Here is a 20,239-nt window from a genome sequence, read left to right on the forward strand (position 1 = left end):
TTCTTGATATATATCAGGTCCCTTTTGTCATCTAGCTACTCCTTTGTCATCTTGTCTATCCTTCATAATACTTATCACATGGATGCTTAGTTGTACTTGCTTGTTCCCATACTTTGATTTAGTGGCCCTTCATGACTTCATCATGATATTGCTTCAACACCAAATAGTTCTTTTTTTGGATGGTCTCTTCATCATGACATATTTGTAGAGTTGAATTAGTTATATGTGCCTTACTATCTCCAAGGCCTTCGTAGGTGTCAAGGGTCCTTTATATTTTTCTTCCTTTGTCAAAGTTTCCATGCCTTCTTTTGAGAGATGTTGAGGAATCTTGTCAAATAGTTATTCTTTGTGACCGTAATGTTCTTCACATGCTTGATCTCTTTCTTCATTTGATTCTTCTTGGATTGATTAGTCAACCACCTTATACTCCTTGTGAGAGAACTTCTCCATGTTGACCTTTACTCCATTGCAGTACATGCCTCCAAGCATATCGTTGGAAAAAGAGATCCTTTTATTCCTGATCATGATTATAGAACTTTTCCCATGAGCCAATCAATATATATGATGACATGACTTAAACTTTGATGCATACATACCTCATCTTGATTATGCTTTTATCATCTCTACTTTATTTGATAGTTCTCCTTGATTGGTGTAGCCTTTCTTGCTTCATCTGCTCTCACTTGTATATCATCCTTTCTTGAATCCCATAAATGGGACCCCCAATGAGACATCTACCCCCTTTGAAAGAAGACTTTAAGCAAAGAGGTTAACTTAGTCATAGGAGGATCTTCCTTCTTTTGCTTCTTGTCGTCTTCTTTCACTTCTTGAGTTACGTGAGATTCTTCCCTTTTTCTCTTGTTGTTGTTGTCCTTCTTAAGTTTAGGACAATCCCTTTTGTAGCGTCCATATTCTTGGCATCCAAATCATTGGACTTTGGACATGTAGTGGTCCCAACCAATTTGTTACTTTCCTTGCAAAAAGACACTGAGGTATACTCAGAAGGGGACATATACTTACTTAATAGAGTTTGAGATGTAGTGAACTTGCTCTCTTCTTGAATACTTGATGGCTTTCCTTCTTTAGATCATGATGTTCTTCAAGTTGCTTTCTTCAAATGGACTTGCTTGATGACTTGACTCGTAGTGCCTTTCATTTTTCAAGATGGTGTAGCTTGATGTAGGTCCCTCTTTGATTTTTTCTTCTTGTAGGTGCCTTTATATAAGGCGTTTCTTCTTGCTTTGTAGTCTTCCATGATGAATGATAGATGGTAGACCTTCTTGTCCTTGATGTGATTGAGACTTCTTAGCTTGATGCTTCAACCTTGCAGATGTTCTTGAGATTCCCTTTACTTGATGTGTCACCTTAGATCTGATACTGCGTTGAAGAATCTGGGGAAACGGGGTGGGGATTCTTCTAGACTTGGTAACAATTTATGAAGCTCTTTACAATTTATCATGTTACCTTAATCTTCTTCTCTTCTTGTTAATGCACGTGTGTTTACTTCATCAAACTAGTGCCAAAAACATAAGAACAAGAACACAAGATGTTGGTTCTCTGCCCGGGAAAAACCTCTCTCTCTCAGAGAGGAAAACCCTTTCGTAAGTTTCTCTTATTGAAGCTTCTTATTGGTCATTGCGAAGCCCTAGACCCTTGACAATAATATCCTCCAAGCACAAGTCGAGTCCTTCCTCCTCTTTGCACTTTGTTTCTTCGGCACTTCATTCCCTGGCACTGTGTCCTTCTTTCAACTTTTGATAGTCCTTGGTGGACTAGCTCTAGAAGAGACTCCAACCTTTGATCCTTAGCGAGATCCTTTACCAATGAAGAAACCTTCATTCTCTTGACCAACCGAGCCTTTTTCTTGATGTGAGGTTGCAAACTCGATGTACACCAAGTTTACTACACCTGGGGTGATTTCCATTGTGACGAGACATGGAAACCCCAAATTTCCCGCACTTGGGAGGCTTTCGACAAGGCGGGACATGGAATCCCTAGGTTCCCCACAATTTGGTGACTTTTGTCGAGGAGGGACTGGGAGACCCCATGTCATGCTCCTATCCTAGTGGTAGTATTTCAACCACACATAAGCGGGTGCGGCACTACCATACTTTTTCCTTTTACCAATACTTGAGTACACGGTCTGCACCTACTTCAACACTTAGTCAATTTTCCATTAAGTGTTCTTAATAATGCAGCGAAAATAACTTACCATAAATTTATCTTCTTCAATTATTCTTTTGACCCGTTGTGTCATGTGGTCATGCTACACTACCCACGGCCTGCACGACACAACTCCACACCTGAACTGTGAACCTATCTGCCCAACTTTCCGTTTCGAGACACCCAAACTTTGCCCGTCGATGCGGTCCATAGTGACGGTGCATGGCCCACACGTAGTGCGGCCTGCCTACCTGGACAGTAACCTACCCCGCTCTGCCTATCTGCACTACCAAGTCCAACCCGCCCACTGTAATCTGCCCATTGGTGTGGCCCTCTTACCCACGTCCTTCTCTTCCTTCCGTTTTTTCCCAACTCCTTCCTTCACACTTGTTCTGCGATGTGGAAGTCTGAGTTTGATGTCCCTTCCTCGAACGCCATCCTCCTTACTTATACACATCCTTTCGCCCAAGGGCTGTGTCTCTCAGGAATAACAAGGGTTGGCTCCATCAACATGCATGCCCGGATAACCTGCCATATAACCTTGACACACCCTATTCCAATGAACCGTCGCGTCCTTTCATGTGCATCGTTACACCCATGGGTCGGCTCCAACACTTCACCGATTACACCCATCGCCACACGTCGCACACCTGCACGCATCCTAACTCATCCGCACATGGTCACCTCTTTCATTTGGGCACCCAACAAGGGCCGCCCGTGCACCTTCCATTGGTGACTCGCCCATCGTTCAGGTATCAAGGGGCATGTGCCATGCCCAACACGATGCACCCACTATGAGTGCACCCATCACCGTCGCGCATAAGAAAATACCATGCCAAGTCTTCGCATATAACCGAACACTCAACTGAGTCGCATATAACCGTACGTGGGTGCCTGTATTATGGGTTCAGTCCTTTGACTCTCTTGAGCACTCCCGAATCGAATACTTAACACCCCAGGCCCCCCCCCCCGCGTACGTGGTAGTGGTTTCTGGCGCGATGGGACATGGAAACCCTAGATTTTGAGCACTTGGGCAGTTGTCATCACTGCAGGGCAGGGAAACCCTGCTTTCCCCGCACTTGGACGGCTCCCATCACAATGAGGCATGGAAACCCCATGTTCCAGAGACAGACTAGGAAAGGGGTTTCCACCCCACCGCAAAATGGAAACCATGAGTTTGCAAGACTTGGGCGGTTCTTCATCGTTCTGCAACATGAAAACCATTGGTTCCATAAACTTTGGTGATTTCGGTCATGTTGCAACATGGAAACCCAAGTTCCCCATGCCAGGACCGCGGTTTTCGCCCGGAAGGGATATGGGGACCCCAAAGGTTCCTGGAATTAGGTGGTTTCCCTCATGCCACAAAACAAAAACCCCCAGGTTTCATGGACTTGGGTGGTTCTATGTCATTCCGCGGCATGGAAACCCGAGTTCCCTGCACTGAGGTCGCGGTTTTTGTCGTGGTGGGACATGGAAGACCTCGAGTTTCCCATAATTGGGCGGTTTTCTTCATGCCACGAAATGGAAATCCTCATGTTTGGTAGACTTTGGCAGTCATTCCCTGTCGTGTGATGACATGGAAACCCGAAGCTCCCCAAACTTGGGCGATCGTTCCCTGTCGCGTGATGACATGGAAACCTGAAGCTCCCCAGACTTGGGTGGCAGTTTTAGCTGCGACCCGAATGACATGGGAACCCTGTGTTTCCCAGACTTGGGTAGAAATTTTGTTGTGACGTGAAATGGAAACCTTGTGTGTCCACTGACTTGGGTAGCAGTTTCCATCGCGTTGTGAAATGGACACCCCGAGTTCCCCAGACTTTGGCGGCTTTTCGTTGCCCCACGACATGGAAATCCGAAGTTCCACAGACTCTCGGGCGATTCAGGGTGTGCCGTGACATGGAAACCCCATGTTTCCCAGACTTGGGTGGTTTCTATCGGTGGTTCTAGCTGCGCCATGACATGGAAACCGTGAGTTCCCTAGACTTGAGCAACGGTTTCGAAACACCCCAATTTCTTGAGACTTGCGAGCTGGTTTGCATCATCATGGAAACCCCAAGTTCCCTACATTGGGGCATTGTTGAAAACCCCGCGTTTCCATCGTGCCATAAAATGTGGAAACCCATGGTTCCATCAAGGGCGGGACATGGAAACCCCAAGTTTCCCAGGCTTGGGTGCCAGGGTGTGACGTGGAAACCCCGAGTTTCCCCAGGCTTGGGTGCCACTGGTTTTGGTCGTGGCATGACATGGAAACCACAAGTTTCCCAGGCTTGGGCGCCATGGTGTGACATGGAAACCCCAAGTTTCCCTAGGCTTGGGAGCCGCCAGTTTCGACTGTGGCATGACATGGAAACCCCAAGTTTCCCTAGGCTTGGGCACCAGGGTGCAACTTGGAAACCCAAAATTTTAGGTGCAGCATGGAAACCCCAAATTCGCTACAGGCGAAAGCCCCAAATTTTAGGTGTGACATGGAAACCCAAAATGTTTTCGCGCCGGGTGGAACCCCCAAATTTTAGGCACCGGGTGGAAACCCAAAATTTTTGGCGTGACATGGAGGGCCCAAATTTTAGGCGCCAGGTGGTAACCCCAAATTTTGGGCGCCAGGGCGCGGCATAGAACTGCAATTGTTCCCATGCTTGGGTGCCTTGTTCATCACAACGTGGAAACCCCAACTTTTGGGTGTCGAGGCGCGACATGGAAACCCCAAAATTTTGGGAGCCGGAGGGCGACATGCAAATCCCAAAATTTTGGGCACCGGAGAGCAACATGGAAACCCCAATTTTCCCAGGCTTCACGCCTTTTCCATCGCGGCATGGAAACCCAAAATTTCTTGCCCCCAAGCAATAAAAAGTTGTCGTCTGGAGGAAGTGGCAAAGGCGCAAGAGCGGTTGGGTTGTCTAGATTTGTTTGTGACAAGAGCGAAGCTCTGAATCAAGGCGACCAAGGGCTAAATCTCAGTGGATCGTGGTAGCAAGGACACTCTGCCACTTACAATACCCCGTCCCATATTTAAGTCATCTGCAAAGGATTCTTCTCAACAACCATTTGGAATTGAACTACAAAGCTGCCCCAACCAAGATGCTTCATGGTCACGGTTTGAAAATGACACGGGCCCTTGGGGTTGAAAAAGTGACACCCCTACTGCGGGTCGAGATACAGTCAAAGAGTGACATGCATTGCTTCTAGTGTGGATTCTAACTTAGAGGTGTTCATTAATAATCTGACACATAGTAGCTTCATGCCAGTGGATTTTCAACCAAGTGCGATGACCAATTGTGTGAATCAACAGTTCCTCTCGTACTAAGTTGAATTACTATTGCGGTGTGGTTCATCAGTAGGGTAAAACTAACCTACCACACGACGGTCTAAACCTAGCTCACGTTCCATATTGGTGGGTGAACAATCCAACACTTGGCGAATTATGCTTCACAATGATAGGAAGAGCCAACATCAAAGTATCAAAAAGAAATGTCGCTATGAATGTTTGGTTGCCACAAGCCAGTTATCCCTATGATAACTTTTCTGACACCTTTAGCTTCAAATTCCGAAAATCTAAAGGATCGATAGGCCATGCTTTCATGGTTTGTATTTGTACTGAAAATCAAAATCAAATGAGCTTTTACCCTTTTGTTCCACACGAGATTTTTTTTCTCGTTGAGCTCATCTTAGGACACCTACATTATCTTTTAACAGATGTGCCACCCTAGCCAAACTCCCCACCTGACAATGTCTTTCACCTGGATCGACCCACTGAAACATGCCTTAAGGCCAAAAACATGGGTAATGCACTACCTCCACCCCATGGAATAAGTAAAATAACATTAAAAGTAGTGGTATTTCACTTGCGCTGAAAATGGCTCCCACTTATTCTACACCTCTCAAGTCATTTCACAAAGTCGGACTAGAGTCAAGCTCAATGGGGTCTTCTTTCCTCATTGATTCTACCAAGCCCGTTCCCTTGGCTGTGTTTCGCTAGATAGTATATAGGGACAGTGGGAATCTCGTTAATCCATTCATGCACATCACTAATTAGATGACAAGCCATTTGGCTACCTTAAGAGAGTCATAATTACTCCCACCGTTTACCCGCTCTTGGTTGAATTTCTTCACTTTGACATTCAGAGAACTAGGCAGAAATCACATTGCGTCAACATCTGCAGGAACCATCACAATGCTTTGTTTTAATTAAACAGTCATATTACCGTTGTCCATACCATTTTTGAGTCGATTTTTCGACGCCTAGGGAAAAGCCCCTGACAGGGGGGCATTCTACGCCAGTAGCCCAATCGGCACGTGACTGCCTCCCCTCGCCACAAGAGCAGCTCAGGAAAACTGCTGACAGCCCATGAGTTGAGGGTGTAGACCCCTAGGCCTAGCCCTCAGAGCCAATCCTTTTCCTGAAGTTATGAATCTGTTTTACCAACTTCCCTTACCTACATTGTTCTATTGACTAGAGGTTTTTCACCTTGGAGACCTGATGCGGTTATGAGTACGACCGGGCATGAATGGTACTCGGTGCTCTAGATTTTCAAGGGCCGCTGAGGGCACACCAGACACCGCAAGACGTGCAATGCTCTTCTAGCTACTGGACCCTATCTCCGGGTGAACTGATTCCAAGGTGGGCAAGCTGTTAAAAAGAAAAGATAACCTTCCCAGGGCCCCTGGCGACATCTTCGTATTTCCTAACGTTGCTAAATGCTGCCATGTCCCGGTTCGAGAATATTAACCCAATTCCCTTTCAATGCTTGTGCAAAGTGCACCCTTGATACAAGGCTTCCCCAACTCTTAGGATCGACTAACCCATGTCCAAGTGTTGTTCACATGGAACCTTTCCCCACTTTAGTCTTCAAAGTTCTCATTTGAATATTTGCTACTACCACCAAGATCTGCACTGGGGGCCGATCCACCCAAGCTCACACTCAAGGTTTCTCAATGAAACCCACATCCTCCTACTCATCGGAGCTAGGTAATTGCTCCGACAGTCGAGTATAGGTTGCGTGCTTCAACACCATCCATTTAAAGGGGTAGTTGATTTGGTAGGTGAGTTGTTACACACTCCTTAGTAGATTTCGACTTCCATGACCATCATCCTACACTCTTAATCAACCAACACCCTTTGTGGGATCTAGGTTAGTGTGCAATTCAACACCATAACTTGACTTTCAGTTCATCCTGCATCGCCAGTTCTACTTACCAAAAATGGCCCACTCGGAGCTCTTGATTCCACAGCACAGCTCAATGGAGCAGCCGCACCCTCTTACTTATTTAAAGTTTGAGAATAGGTCAAGGTCGTTAAGCCCACGATGCCTCTAACCATTTTCTTTACCCGATAAAACTCGAACGTGAGCTCTAGCTATCCTGAGGGAAACTTTGGAGGAAACTAGCTACTAGATGGTTCGATTAGTCTTCGCCCCTATACCCAAGTCAGATGAACGATTTGCACGTCAGTATCGCTACAAGCCTCCACCAAAGTTTCCTCTGGCTTCACCCTGCTCAAGAATAGTTCACCATCCTTCAGGTCCTAACAAGTGTGCTCGCACTTGAATCCTTCGCATAAGCTCAAGGTCCGTCGATGATGCACCCCCCAAGAGAGGGGATCTCGCTTGTCAACTTCCTTACGCGTCGCAGGTTTCCAAACCAGCCAACTCACACACATGTTAGACTCCTTGGTCCGTGTTTCAAGATGAGTCGAATGGAAAGCCCACCAACCAACACCACGAGCACGTAGGTGCACACGACCCGCCACAAGGGTGCACGCTTCACTCCTCGACCACCGCAACAGAAAACCGACAGGCAGTAATCCACCCTCGCTTGTGACGATGTAGTAGCCCATGTTGGTTTTCACCTCAAGTCGAGCGATGGACTAGGCTGAGCCATTCCACATCCGACCGAGACGCATCGACAGCCTCCATTTGCTTCCCTCCTAGCAATTTCAAGCACTCTTTAACTCTCTTTTCAAAGTCATTTTCATCTTTCCCTCACGGTACTTGTTCGCTATTGGTCTCTCGCCTGTATTTAGCCTTAGATGGGATTTACCACCCAATTAGGGCTGCATTCCCAAACAACCTGACTCGCTAACAATGCCTCGTGATGTGGCAAGGTCCTGGCCTAACGGGGCTGTCACCCTCTCAGGCACCCCCTTCCAAGGGACTTGGCCTAGGTCCGCAGCTGAGGACACTTCTACAGACTACAATTCAGGTGACGCTGCCACCTGATTTTCATGTTGGGCTCTTCCCAGTTCGCTCGCCGCTACTAGGGGAATCCTTGTAAGTTTCTATTCCTCCACTTAATTATATGCTTAAACTCAGCGAGTGTTCTCGCCTGAGCTGAGGTTGCAAAGTTGGGGCTAAATCTACCCTACCCGATGGGAGGACAAGACAGAGCACTGCAAGTTTGAGCGATGCCACACAGAGCCCGCATCAGCTAACGCCGACTGCCCATCCAAGGGGGCAAGATCACTGCTCGCTGACGCATGCCACGAAACATCACTTGAGATATTTCAGCCAACCACACCACGTTAGGCATGGATGACTAGCTCTGCTGCTCCCTAACATATTGTAGGGAGCGCGTTTGAATGGGATGCGACACCCAGACAGACTTGCCCTCAACCGAGGCCTTGGCGCAAATTGCATTCAAAAACTCGATGATTCAGGGGATTCTGTAATTCACACTAAGTATTGCATTTCGCTACGTTCTTCATCATAACAAGAGCTGAGATATCCGTTGCCAAGAGTCGTTTCCACGTATTACCGAAAAATCAGCCACAACACTGAATAAGGGCGCCCCCCACAACAAATGTAAGGCTAAGGACCAAAAGGAGGAAAGGAAGAAAAACGCATGAAAAAAAGAGAAACAAAGGTGCCTACCCCCCTCACAAGAGGAGGCTCAAACAGAGAACAATCTCCCCAAGCCCCACACCCTCGTAAAAAGGGGGTAAATGCATGGAACAACAATCGAGAAGGACTAGGGTGGCCGTCCCTTGAGCTCGCACTAATTTTAGTCCTTCCAAAACACCAATCCACAACAATTCCCCCTTTCTCCGTAAAGCTAGGGACTGAAAGGAAGAAAACAAGGTGAAAGAAACAGAGATAAAACGTGGCTACTGGCTCACAAGGGGAGGCTCAAACAAAGCATAAGCCTCCCAAGCCCTGTGCCTTCACAAAAATGGGGGAATTGAAGGGGATGACGATTGAGAAGGGCTAGGGTGGCCACCCCGAGAGCTCGCACTACGTTTCATCCTTCCCCAACACCGATCCACGACAGTGCTACCTTTTCTCCGTAAAGATAGGGGCTAGAAGGAAGAAGGGAAGAAAACAACATGAAAGAAAGGGACATCAACCATGGTTACTGGCTCACAAGGGGAGGATTCAAGTAGAGAACAAGCTTCCCCAACCCCGTGCCTTTGCAAAAAGGGGGGGAACTGCAGGGGACGATGATCGAGAAGGACTAGGGTGGCCACCCTGGGAGCTCGCACTGTGTTTCGTCCTTCCCAAACACCAATCCACAACAATCCCACCTTTTCTTTGTAAAGCTAGGGGCCAAAAGGAAGAAGGGAAGAAAACAACATGAAAGAAAGAGAGATATCAAACATGTCTACCAGCTCACAAGGGGAGGCTCAAATAGAGAACAAGCTTCCCCAACCCCGTGCCTTCGCAAAAAGGGGGGAACTGTAGGGGACGACGATCAAGAAGGACTAGGGTGGCCACCCCCAAAACTCACACTGCTTTTTTTCCTTCCTGAACACCAATCCACAACAATCCCACCTTTTCTCCATAAAGCTAGGGGAAAAAAGCAAGAAGGGAAGAAAACAACATGAAAGCAAGAGATATCAAACGTGGCTACCAGCTCACAAGGGGAGGCTCAAACAGAGAACAAGCTTCCCAAACCCTGTGCCTTCGCAAAAAGGGGGGAACTGCAGGGGACAACGATCGAGAAGGACTAGGGTGGCCACCCTGGGAACTCGCACTGCTTTTCATCCTTCCCGAACACCAATCCACAACAATCCCACCTCTTCTCCACAAAGCTAGGGGTGAAAGGAAGAAGGGAATAAAACAACACCAAAGAAACAAAGATACCAAGAAAAGATCGAAGCTCAATAGCACGCCGAGTAGATGTTCGCTAACCAAAAAGAAATCAAACAAGGCACCCAATCAAAAGGCATCCCACCTCTTCACACCCTCCCGCATACATTACGACACAACACCCTTTCTAGCTTTACAACATAACAAATAACAATCAAACAACCAAGCAAATAAATCACAACCTAGACTTGACCACTAGAAAAGACAAGGGCCGCGATGAGACCAGTGTCTAGAGCATGTTACTGAGAGGCAAACAACCCCCCAAACAGGCACAAGGCTTCAAACAACAAATAGAGTACTAATAACAAACCCACCCCGCTATTGCACCCCTCCGTGTACAAAAAACCCAACAACCTTTCTAGTGAGAAAGTCAACGGGGGTCAAGAATCAAACTCCAAAGAGGAGTTGTCACGGGCTGACACTCAATGCTGAAGAAAGTCGCTGGCCACAAATACATTGATGGTGCAAGGCCACTAAAGAGAGGGACGTCCGTAAAGCACACACCACAAAACAAAGAAATGACCAAGTCCCACAAAAAATCCACAATCCAAAGGGAGGAACAAAGACACAACCCTCTACTTCTTTTTCCCTTAGAAGGGGAGTGGCTCACAAGAGGACGAGGAATTCCCTCGATGGCAAAGGCACAAGATAAGATTGCCATTCTCATGCCCATTGGTATTCGTACTGAAATTTATTCGTATATGCTTGAGATAAACTTCATACTTTGAAATTTACATTATGTTTCCTTTATTTTAGTCTATGTTTCCTTCCTTGCATGGTTTGTGTGTCTTTGTTTGGATGTTTTGAGTGGTTTGTGTGTGTGTGTGTGTATTTGGATGTTTTGAGTGGTTTTTGTGATTGGATTTGGATGGTAATGTTTGTGATTGTTACAATTTTTTTGTTATATTTATATATGTGTATGTAATTGTCTATTAGTAATTAGTTGGTGATGAAGAAGGAAGACAATCATATCAATAGCTTGTAGGAGGATTGATATTGCACATCCATTTCATTTAATTTTAGGTATCAAAGTTTTTGACAGCTAATTAGTTTTTAATAGTGTCACTCTAGGTATTAATAAACATATCTTGAAGAGTAGTTTTAATTTTAAATTTGTTGAGTTACCTTAATCTCTTGAGATGATAAATATTGTTAATAATTTTAACTATGAGAAATGATGAAATAAATTTTTTGAATGCAAAGTGATAATGTAATAGTGTTGAATGACAAAAAATGTGAATAATAAGAATGTACTAAATTACAAATAATCTTCATTGTGATCAATCTAAACTATTTTCTACTACTATTCTTATTTTCACCCCTATTAGTTTTTCCATATTTTGACATCGATTATATGAAAATCTTATTTTCACCCCTATTAGTTTTTCCATATTTTAATATCGATTATATGAAAGGCGTAATGGAAATTGTAAACGATTCAAATATTTAACTCGAGCTATTGTAGTAAACATCTTACCTTTTCTCTCTTTCTCTCCAATATTAATAGATTGAATTACTATAACACAAAAATCAATACACATTGTCAATATTTTTTTTTTCTTACACTAAAATCAATCACACTATTAATCTAATCACTTTAAAATTAATGTACCATCATACATCCAGTTACATAAAATCATAAATCAACCTCTACATTGAAATCAATGCATCTAGTGCGAGGAATCAAATATGATTAGAAGAAAACATCTACACTGAAATCAATGCATCTAATGCAAGCATTCAATTAGGATTAGAAATCAACATCTACAACGAAATCAATGCATCTAGTGCAAGTAATAAAATATAATAAGAAATCAACATCTACAATGAAATCAATACATCTAGTGAAAATAATCAAATATAATTAGAAATCAACATCTACGCTAAAGTTAATGCATCTAGTGCAAACAATCAAATATCATTAGAAATCAACATCTACATTGAAATCGATGCATCTTGTCAAAGAAATCAAATAGGATTATAAATCACCATCTACAATGAAATCAATGCATCTAGTGCAAGAAATCAAATAGGATCATAAATAATCATCTACACTGAATTCAATGCATCTAGTGCATGCAATCAAATAGGATTAGAAATCAACATCTATGCTGAAACCAATGCATCTAGTGCAAGCAATCAAATATCATTAAAAATCAACATCTACACTGAAATCAATGCATCTACTGCAAGCAATCAAATAGTATTAGAAATCACCATGTATGTTAAAATAAATGTACTTGTGTGAAAAATATTTTTCCCTCTCTCCCCCTCCATCTCTCCTTCTTTGTCTCTTTATCTCACCCCCAAATATACACACACTCTCTACATATCTCCCTTGTAACTCCCTCCCTCTATCTATGTATTTCTTATTCCCTCCCTCTCTCCCATTCGAACTCCATCTCTTTGTCCCTCCCTCTCTCCTTATCTCTATCCATCCCTCTCTCCTCCTCTATCTTGTCCTTCCTCTCTATGCCTTTATCTCCCCCAATCTCTCTCTATTAGGTCTCTATAATACTAGTGTATGCCCCCATTATTATTGTCATTGTAGCCATTATTGTTATTTTTGTGCTCATGTTATCCACATATTGTTATTAGTGTGCCCCATATAATCCTGGTATTGTTATTGTTGTGCCCTTACATTATTATTGTTATGTCAGCTTTGATTATATTATTACCCCTTAGACTTCTTTATATAGAAAAGGTGTTTTTGTCATTTTAATCATCCAAGAATTATTCATTCGTGTAATGTAAATGAGGTTTCCCCCTTGAAGAGGCTGCTTTTGAAGTCGTTGATCTATCTTTTCTTATATTTTGTGAGTTGGTTGAATAACATTTGGTATGAGAGCTTTGGAATATATGCTTCAATACTTGAAACATGTCATCATGGAATTTTTGCTATAAATTTTTTATACAAAGCTCCGGACTAAAAAAAATAACCCATTTGAGAATAAATCTTGATGAACTTCGTGTCCAAATTCAATATTGTTTATCACTATTTTTTTCGGATATATGAACCGAGGAATTTAGGGTTTTGACAGGCTCTTGAATTCCATCTCAAATAGGGGACTTTGGAAAAATCGTCATAATGTTTTCTTTGAGCATTAAATTCCAATTTTGTAAAAGGAGACAGAAAGAGGATAGATTGTAGTTTTTTGGGTATCATGTTCAGGGTCGAAGGGCAAAACAATGACATGTGGAACTTCATACAAGTTCGCTCTAATGAACTAGTTTATAATCAGGTCATTGTAGGACATTAGGAATAACTATTTCTTGGAAAATCCAATATTGATTATACTTGTGCTGTCAGAAAGAGGAGTCATATGGATACTACAAGAAAAAATTTCAAAACATAGAGATCCACAATTACAAGGATACAACAGGTTCAAAATCGAGCCCCTACAAAGCAAAAAAAGTGTAGTCTTTTTAAAAATTTGCATGAGTTTTGTTTGAAAAAATAGTTTGAAGTAATTAAAAGAACACGGTGAAGAAAATTAACATTAAATAATGCCTTGAAGAAAGAAAATGGCAACACCTAGTAACAACCTGAAAGCTCTACTATGACTCATGAGGAAGAGGATGAAATGCAACATGATATTTCAAAATTATAAGATCAAGGGCAACAAATTTCACTCACAAAAACTAATAGAAGCTAAGATGGACGATTTGAAGAATGGCATGGAAGCTAAGATGGATGGTTTGAAGAATTGCATGGAAGTTGAGATGGATGGTATAGAAAAAAAAATAAAAGGAAACATTAAAGATTTGAAGAAAGACATGGAAGGTTTGAAGAGAGGTTTGGCAAAGCTGTTACAAGAAATGCTTCCTAATTGCGAAAAGGTAGTACAGGAAACTCATGATGAGAACAAAAGAAATGCTAATCATAATTTCATAGACTCTAATGATGGATTGAAGACCCACCATATTCCAAAGATCGATATGAGGAACTTTGATGGCAAGGACCCCATAACATGGATACCATAGATGGAGCAATATTTTGATCTCCATAATGCATAAAACACACAAAAGGTATGCATTGAACCTTTATATTTAGAACCCAATTAGTTTTGATCTGGATTTAAATAAGAACACAACAAAATATAAAGATAACCATATACACAAAGATGCAGCAGAAATAATACTTCATTTCATTAATGTAAAATACTAAAATATGCTTACAAATAGAAATAGAAATAAACCAGCTCGGGCGATGGTAGCTTATCTTTGAGAAGAGATGTGGTGGCTACATGCCTCCAAACTGTGTTACAATGAGCCTCAAAGCCCTATTTATTGTTGAGAATCAATGGAAACCCCTAAAAATCTAAAAACCTAACCCTAGGATATGAAATTCCAAATTGTGGGCCCCATTTTGGGTAAATTGGTACATCAACTTCCCGGAGTCATAACTTTAACATATGATCTCTGTTTGACGCACAAAATAACTAGTTAGAAAGATCTATCTGAGAAATACAAATTTGGGAAGAGTAGCATTGGTCCATGGACACATGCTACTCCCATATTTCCCAAAAAATTTCTTTTAGGGCCTCAAAACGGCTCTGGAAGTTTAGAACCCGAAAAACTCCTAAAAGTAAATTGTGCTATAAATAAGGAAACTGAAAAACTGACAGAGAGAGTTGTGGAGGTCCAAGAGGGATAGGTGGGTGGCCACCAGCATCCACCTAGATTTAAACAGGAGCTCAAAAAAATACAGAGATAACCATATACACAGACATGCCAAGGAAATAATACTTCATTTCATTAATGTAAAATACTGAAATATGCTTACAAATAGAAAAAGAAATAAACTAGCTAGGGCGATGGTAGCTTAACTCTGAGAAGAGATGTGGTGGCTACATGCCTCTAGACTGTGTTACAATGAGGTTCAAAGGCCTATTTATTGTTGAGAAATAATGGAAAACCCTAATCATCCAAAAACCTAACCCAAGGAGATGAAACGCCAAACTACGGACATCAACTTCCCGGGGTCATAACTTTGGCATACGATCTATGTTTGATGCACATAATAACTCATTAGAAATATCTATTTGAGAACTACAACTTTTGGAAGAGCAACACCTATCCATTGACCCTTGTTGCCTCCAGATTTCCCAGAAAACGTTGTTTATGGCCTCAAAATGGCTTCGGAAGTTCAGGACCAGAAAAACTGCTAGTAAATTGTGCTACAAATAAGGAAACTGAAAAGCTAACAGAGACAGTTGTGGGGGTCCAAGTGGGATAGGTGGGTGGCCATCGACATCCACCTGGATTTAAACAAGAACCCAACAAAATATAGAGATAACCATATACACAGAAATGCAGTGGAAATAATACTTCATTTCATTAATGTAAAATATTGAAATATGCTTACAAACAGAAATGGAAATAAACCAGCTAGGGCGATGGTAGCTTATCTCTGAGAAATGCCTCTGAACTATGCTACAATGAGGCTTGAAGGCCTATTTATTATTGAGAAATAATGGAAAACCCAAAACATCCAAAAACCTAACCCTAGGATATGAAACGCCAAGCTATGGGCCCAGTTTTGGGTAAATTGGTACATCAACATCATGGGCTTGTAAATTTGGCATACGATCTTTGTTTGACTCACACAATAACTCGTTAGAAATATCTATTTGAGAACTACAACTTTGGATGAGCAATATCAGTCCATCAACCCATGTTTCTCCTAGATTTTCCAAAAAACGTCATTTAGGGCCTTAAAATGGCTCCAAATGTTCAGGACCTGAAAAATTGCTATAAATAGTAAATTGTGCTACAAATAAGGAAACTAAAAAACTAACAGAGATAGTTGTGGGGGTCCAAGTGGGATAGGTGGGTGGCCACCAAAATCCACCTGTATTTAAATAGGAACGCAACAAAATACAAAGATAAACATATACATGTTATAGACATATTTGGGCACTACAACCCCAATCACATATGTCCATAAACCAAGCGCTTATAAACCCCTATAAGTGTTGTTTCAAACCCTAAAGGAACAAGTTCAACTGATTACATCATTTCCCAGAAGTTCTCCCTGAAAAACTGCTCATAACTGGTCAAAACTGGACCATACAAACTGCTCCATGCTGAGGGTGTGATGCATCTCACCTGCTACACATAGAGGGTGCAATTCATACTAAAAATCCCTTCTGTAGGGTGTGATGAGTGAGAACAGACAAATGGCAGAGGTATTTTGCTAGGTGGAAACCCAGAGAGTCTTCTAGAAACTGCTCATTTGACACTTGCCTCTGTGAATTCGCCTAGGGATGAGTAACAGATCATGAAATATCCAAGTGGAACCAATAACTATCAGAGAAATGGCACTAATCAAAATCCCAGAAGCTGACTCACCCCCCCCCCCCCTCCCCTATATATATATATATATATATATATATATATATATATATATATATATATATATATATATATATATATATATATATATATATATATATATATATATATATATGGATCCCTCATCCTAGAGATCCAAAGGCTGGAATTTTGTATTTTGTAAGGAAGTGTTGTTGGTTTCTCTGTGAAACATTGTATTGTTGGGTAATCTAGTCTTTTCATGAGGTGAAGAGGGCTTTCATGCTGGGAGGATGGCACTAGATCAAGCAGCTGGGTTGTAATCCTCTCTTCTACTACTTCTATCAATAAAGCTATTTAAGTTTTCCTCCATATATTTGTATATCTCTGAATCTTGTATTTGTGTATGCATTTGTATGGTTAATGTACATCTGATCCTATATTGTTCATGGTTATATATCTCTATGCTTTGATGGTATTTTGTTGCTTTGATTCTACAGGTTTTCTTTGAAGTGGGACAAGTGAGAAAGGAGTGGTGAAAGCTCTATCAAAGGAGAGAGCAAGGAGCCAAGCGAAAGACTGAGGTTGGTACTCTCTACTTCTCTCTCATCTATCTATCATAAAGGAAAACACAAGTAACTTTAAATTGTTTGTTTCTAAGATAGCTACCAGTCTTAGTGGGACTAGCAGCTCTGAATGGACACTAGTTTTCCTAGAAACAAAATGGCGACTCCGCTGGGAAGCGAATAGTTTGTTTTTTCGTCCTTGTTGTTTGCTTTATAAACTACAAACGAAGCCTGAAGTTAAGCCAACTAGCCTTCGAACTGCTTTTGCTATGCAACTGCAAAGTAGATCAACTCTGCTTCAGTCAATCTCTGGGTTGGTTTATGAACTGAACTTCTGAATTGAAAACATCCTAAGAGCCCTGGTGGTACCTCAATAACCTCATTATATCAGCCCCTATACTTTGTGTATACTTCCTATCATAAGCTCAGCCTAAATCCTTGAACTTTGCTGCAAAATGTGAGTGAAAACCGAGCTCAGTCTCATCCTTGGACCATCGCACTATCTCTCACTGGCAGTCTAGATGCATCGCACCTCCTGTGTGCTGAAGGCGAGATGCATCCCTGTTTCCATTAAGGAAAAATGCGATGAATGAGTCAGACTGTTTATGCCTCCAAATTTTGGTTTTTTCTTCATTGTTTTTAGCTCTATTTAGTAGTTTTGCTGTCTATGATCAGTATATCACTATTGAAACCTTCTTCCTTTACATTATTTAGCCTCCATTGATAAGGAATTGTGAATTTTTTTTATTTTTTTTTCATCATTTACAATCCTCCTTTTCAAATAGTAGCTTAATCGAACTATCGTCTTTTGATTTGAAAGTGTTGCAACTGTTGTTTTCAGTCAAGAAAAGGAGTATCGTAAAGTCTTCCTCTTTTAGATAGTCAATTACACTTTTTCCATTGTATTTTTTTGAGTTATCAATTCTTTGAAGTGACAAAAATAGTTTTCCTTTCGAAATTGAAAGTGTCGTCTTAGTCCTCCTTTCATTTTTTGAAAAGAAATTGTTAAACTGTCGCTTTGAGGAAAAGTGGTTTAGATCTATACTTAGTTCTTTTTTTGTAATTATCACATTAAGGAAACTGAAAAACAAATACATGCATGTGCATTTGCATTTAGACTGAATGCGGAAGTTGATTTAGGAAAAGTGCATTTAGTGTGTGCTCTCTGCTCTATGTTGAAAGAATTTTACTCTTCTTTCCTTAGTAGCTAGGATTTTCATTGCTAAAAAAAATAAACGATAGTTTATCATCTTAGATTGCATATTTAGGAATTGTATATCTACATCACACTACGAGACTTGAAAGGAAAACTTCTTAAGAAATATCAATTGTAAAATAAACCTCAATGAACATAAAAATGCTTTGGAACCTAACGCACAACATCTAGAAGTCTAGGCTAGAGACATATTACAGTGTCATAAAGCCTAGTAACTATCATTTTCATCATAGGTTGGGTGATTCCTCCTCTTTGTTACGACAAGTGCTAGTACAAACTTGTGCTCCCACGTACCATCGCATATATATTGGGAGACCACAATGGGCTATATCCTTTATCCTTAGGAAGCCGTGTTTGCTGCCCTATCAATCACAATGCACTGAACACAACATTTGGGAAGATTGATTGCCGTACATAAAAGTATATTGCAATTTTTCGATTCGTTTGGTAATCCCTCTGTCTAGACTTCCAGAGTAGTCACTTTCGTTCCTTTTTAAACTCCTTAAAAGAAAAGGTCCATCTAAGCACTTGTCACTTCAGACTCATTAAAAATTGAAGGCGACTAGAGTCATCTTTAGCTTTTTCTCGACTCTTAAAAATTTTAAAAGCGAGTTGTGTCAAAGCATCATAAAATTTACTTTAATTGAAATAACATCATTGTTCCCTCGTTGGTCTTAGGTTGAGAAAATGGAGTCCACCAATCAAGGATTTCCCCTTGGGGGGAATCCTAGTCCTTTCTCTTCTTGGAGAGATATTGGTGCCCCTTACATGGCTACATTATCCCTTCCAGGATTGACAATTGGCCTGCTAGTGTGGCTTTTCTCGACCTCTGTCGTTCAAAACACCGTAATTCTTGAGCAATCAAATCAGCAACCAAATGATACTGGAGTTGTCCCCCCACCTTCTACTTCGTTTGTTTCTCCATCTCCTTCTTCATCTTCACTTGGTGAAGCTAGTAACACAAAAAAACAAGTAACTGAGAAGAGGGAGAAAGGGAAGGAGAAGAAGAAGAAGCCAACAGTGAAAGGGGGCAACCATGCATCGTCTGGTGAAAATCCACGCACTGCACTGTCCAAACCTAAATCTCCATGTGTCATTTGCAAAGGGGACCACTATCATTGAGATTATCCTCGCATCCCATGGATCTTAAGGGACTGGCCTCCCCATTTGCACAATCCGGTGTTGTTAACCTCTGTCGATCATGTTGAGAGTACACCATCAACTAGTGAAAACAAAGTCAATGGATAGAAAGGAAGATCTAAATTTACTTGTAAGTTGTGTGAAGGAGATCATGCCCTCCACCATTTTCCTTTCCTGGATGAAGCTAAAAGAGTCTTAGATAATCGTCTTGCTTCACCGCAGCGACTTTCTCCTGGATACAAGAAACTCTTGCCGAGTCCATCGCTAGTTGAAAATCCAACCGACACACCTCTGTTGTCGGTCAAAATGCCTATCATTGAAGATAAACCCTCTGAGTCCACACTGGACCAAAGTGAATAGGTCGAGATGGAAGTTGACCCACTCTTGCCTTCAGAAGTTTCTCCTTCAGATGATATAGTCTCCAAAGAGAATGAGAACGACACCGTTCAACTTATTTTTGTTAACACAGAATCCGATGAACATGGGGGCAATCTACCTGTTCCTTTATTGCGGGAAGGAAGTTCCTCAGTTCAAGAGATTCATTCGGCCGTTTATTTGGTCCCTCCTACAATCAATCTAGTCATTTCCTTTGATTGGAATCTACTAGCGAGACCCCGCTACCATCTAATGTAACATTCCCAATCATAGTACAAGATTATAGAATGATCATGGTGTTGGCATTATGATGCATGTGTTGTACTTGATGGCAACCCTCTCATAGAAGAATATCTCACTTATGTATAACTGGGTGAATCTTCAGA

At 41.7% G+C, this 20,239-nt stretch overlaps 2 non-coding genes across 2 annotated transcripts; both read right to left on the minus strand.

The window, feature by feature from the left end:
- Nucleotides 1-5,086: 5,086 nt before the first annotated feature.
- LOC149152285 (25S ribosomal RNA) lies at nucleotides 5,087-8,495 on the minus strand. The gene has a single exon (XR_016263912.1). It is a non-coding gene; the product is annotated as a 25S ribosomal RNA (ribosomal RNA).
- Nucleotides 8,496-8,742: 247 nt separating this feature from the next.
- Nucleotides 8,743-8,895, minus strand: LOC149152286 (5.8S ribosomal RNA). The gene has a single exon (XR_016263961.1). It is a non-coding gene; the product is annotated as a 5.8S ribosomal RNA (ribosomal RNA).
- Nucleotides 8,896-20,239: the final 11,344 nt, after the last annotated feature.

The sequence above is a fragment of the Pinus tabuliformis genome, chromosome 9, assembly GCF_031772625.1.
Source record: "Pinus tabuliformis cultivar Carrire ecotype Pingquan chromosome 9, CPIR1, whole genome shotgun sequence".
Taxonomy (NCBI): Eukaryota; Viridiplantae; Streptophyta; class Pinopsida; order Pinales; family Pinaceae; genus Pinus; species Pinus tabuliformis.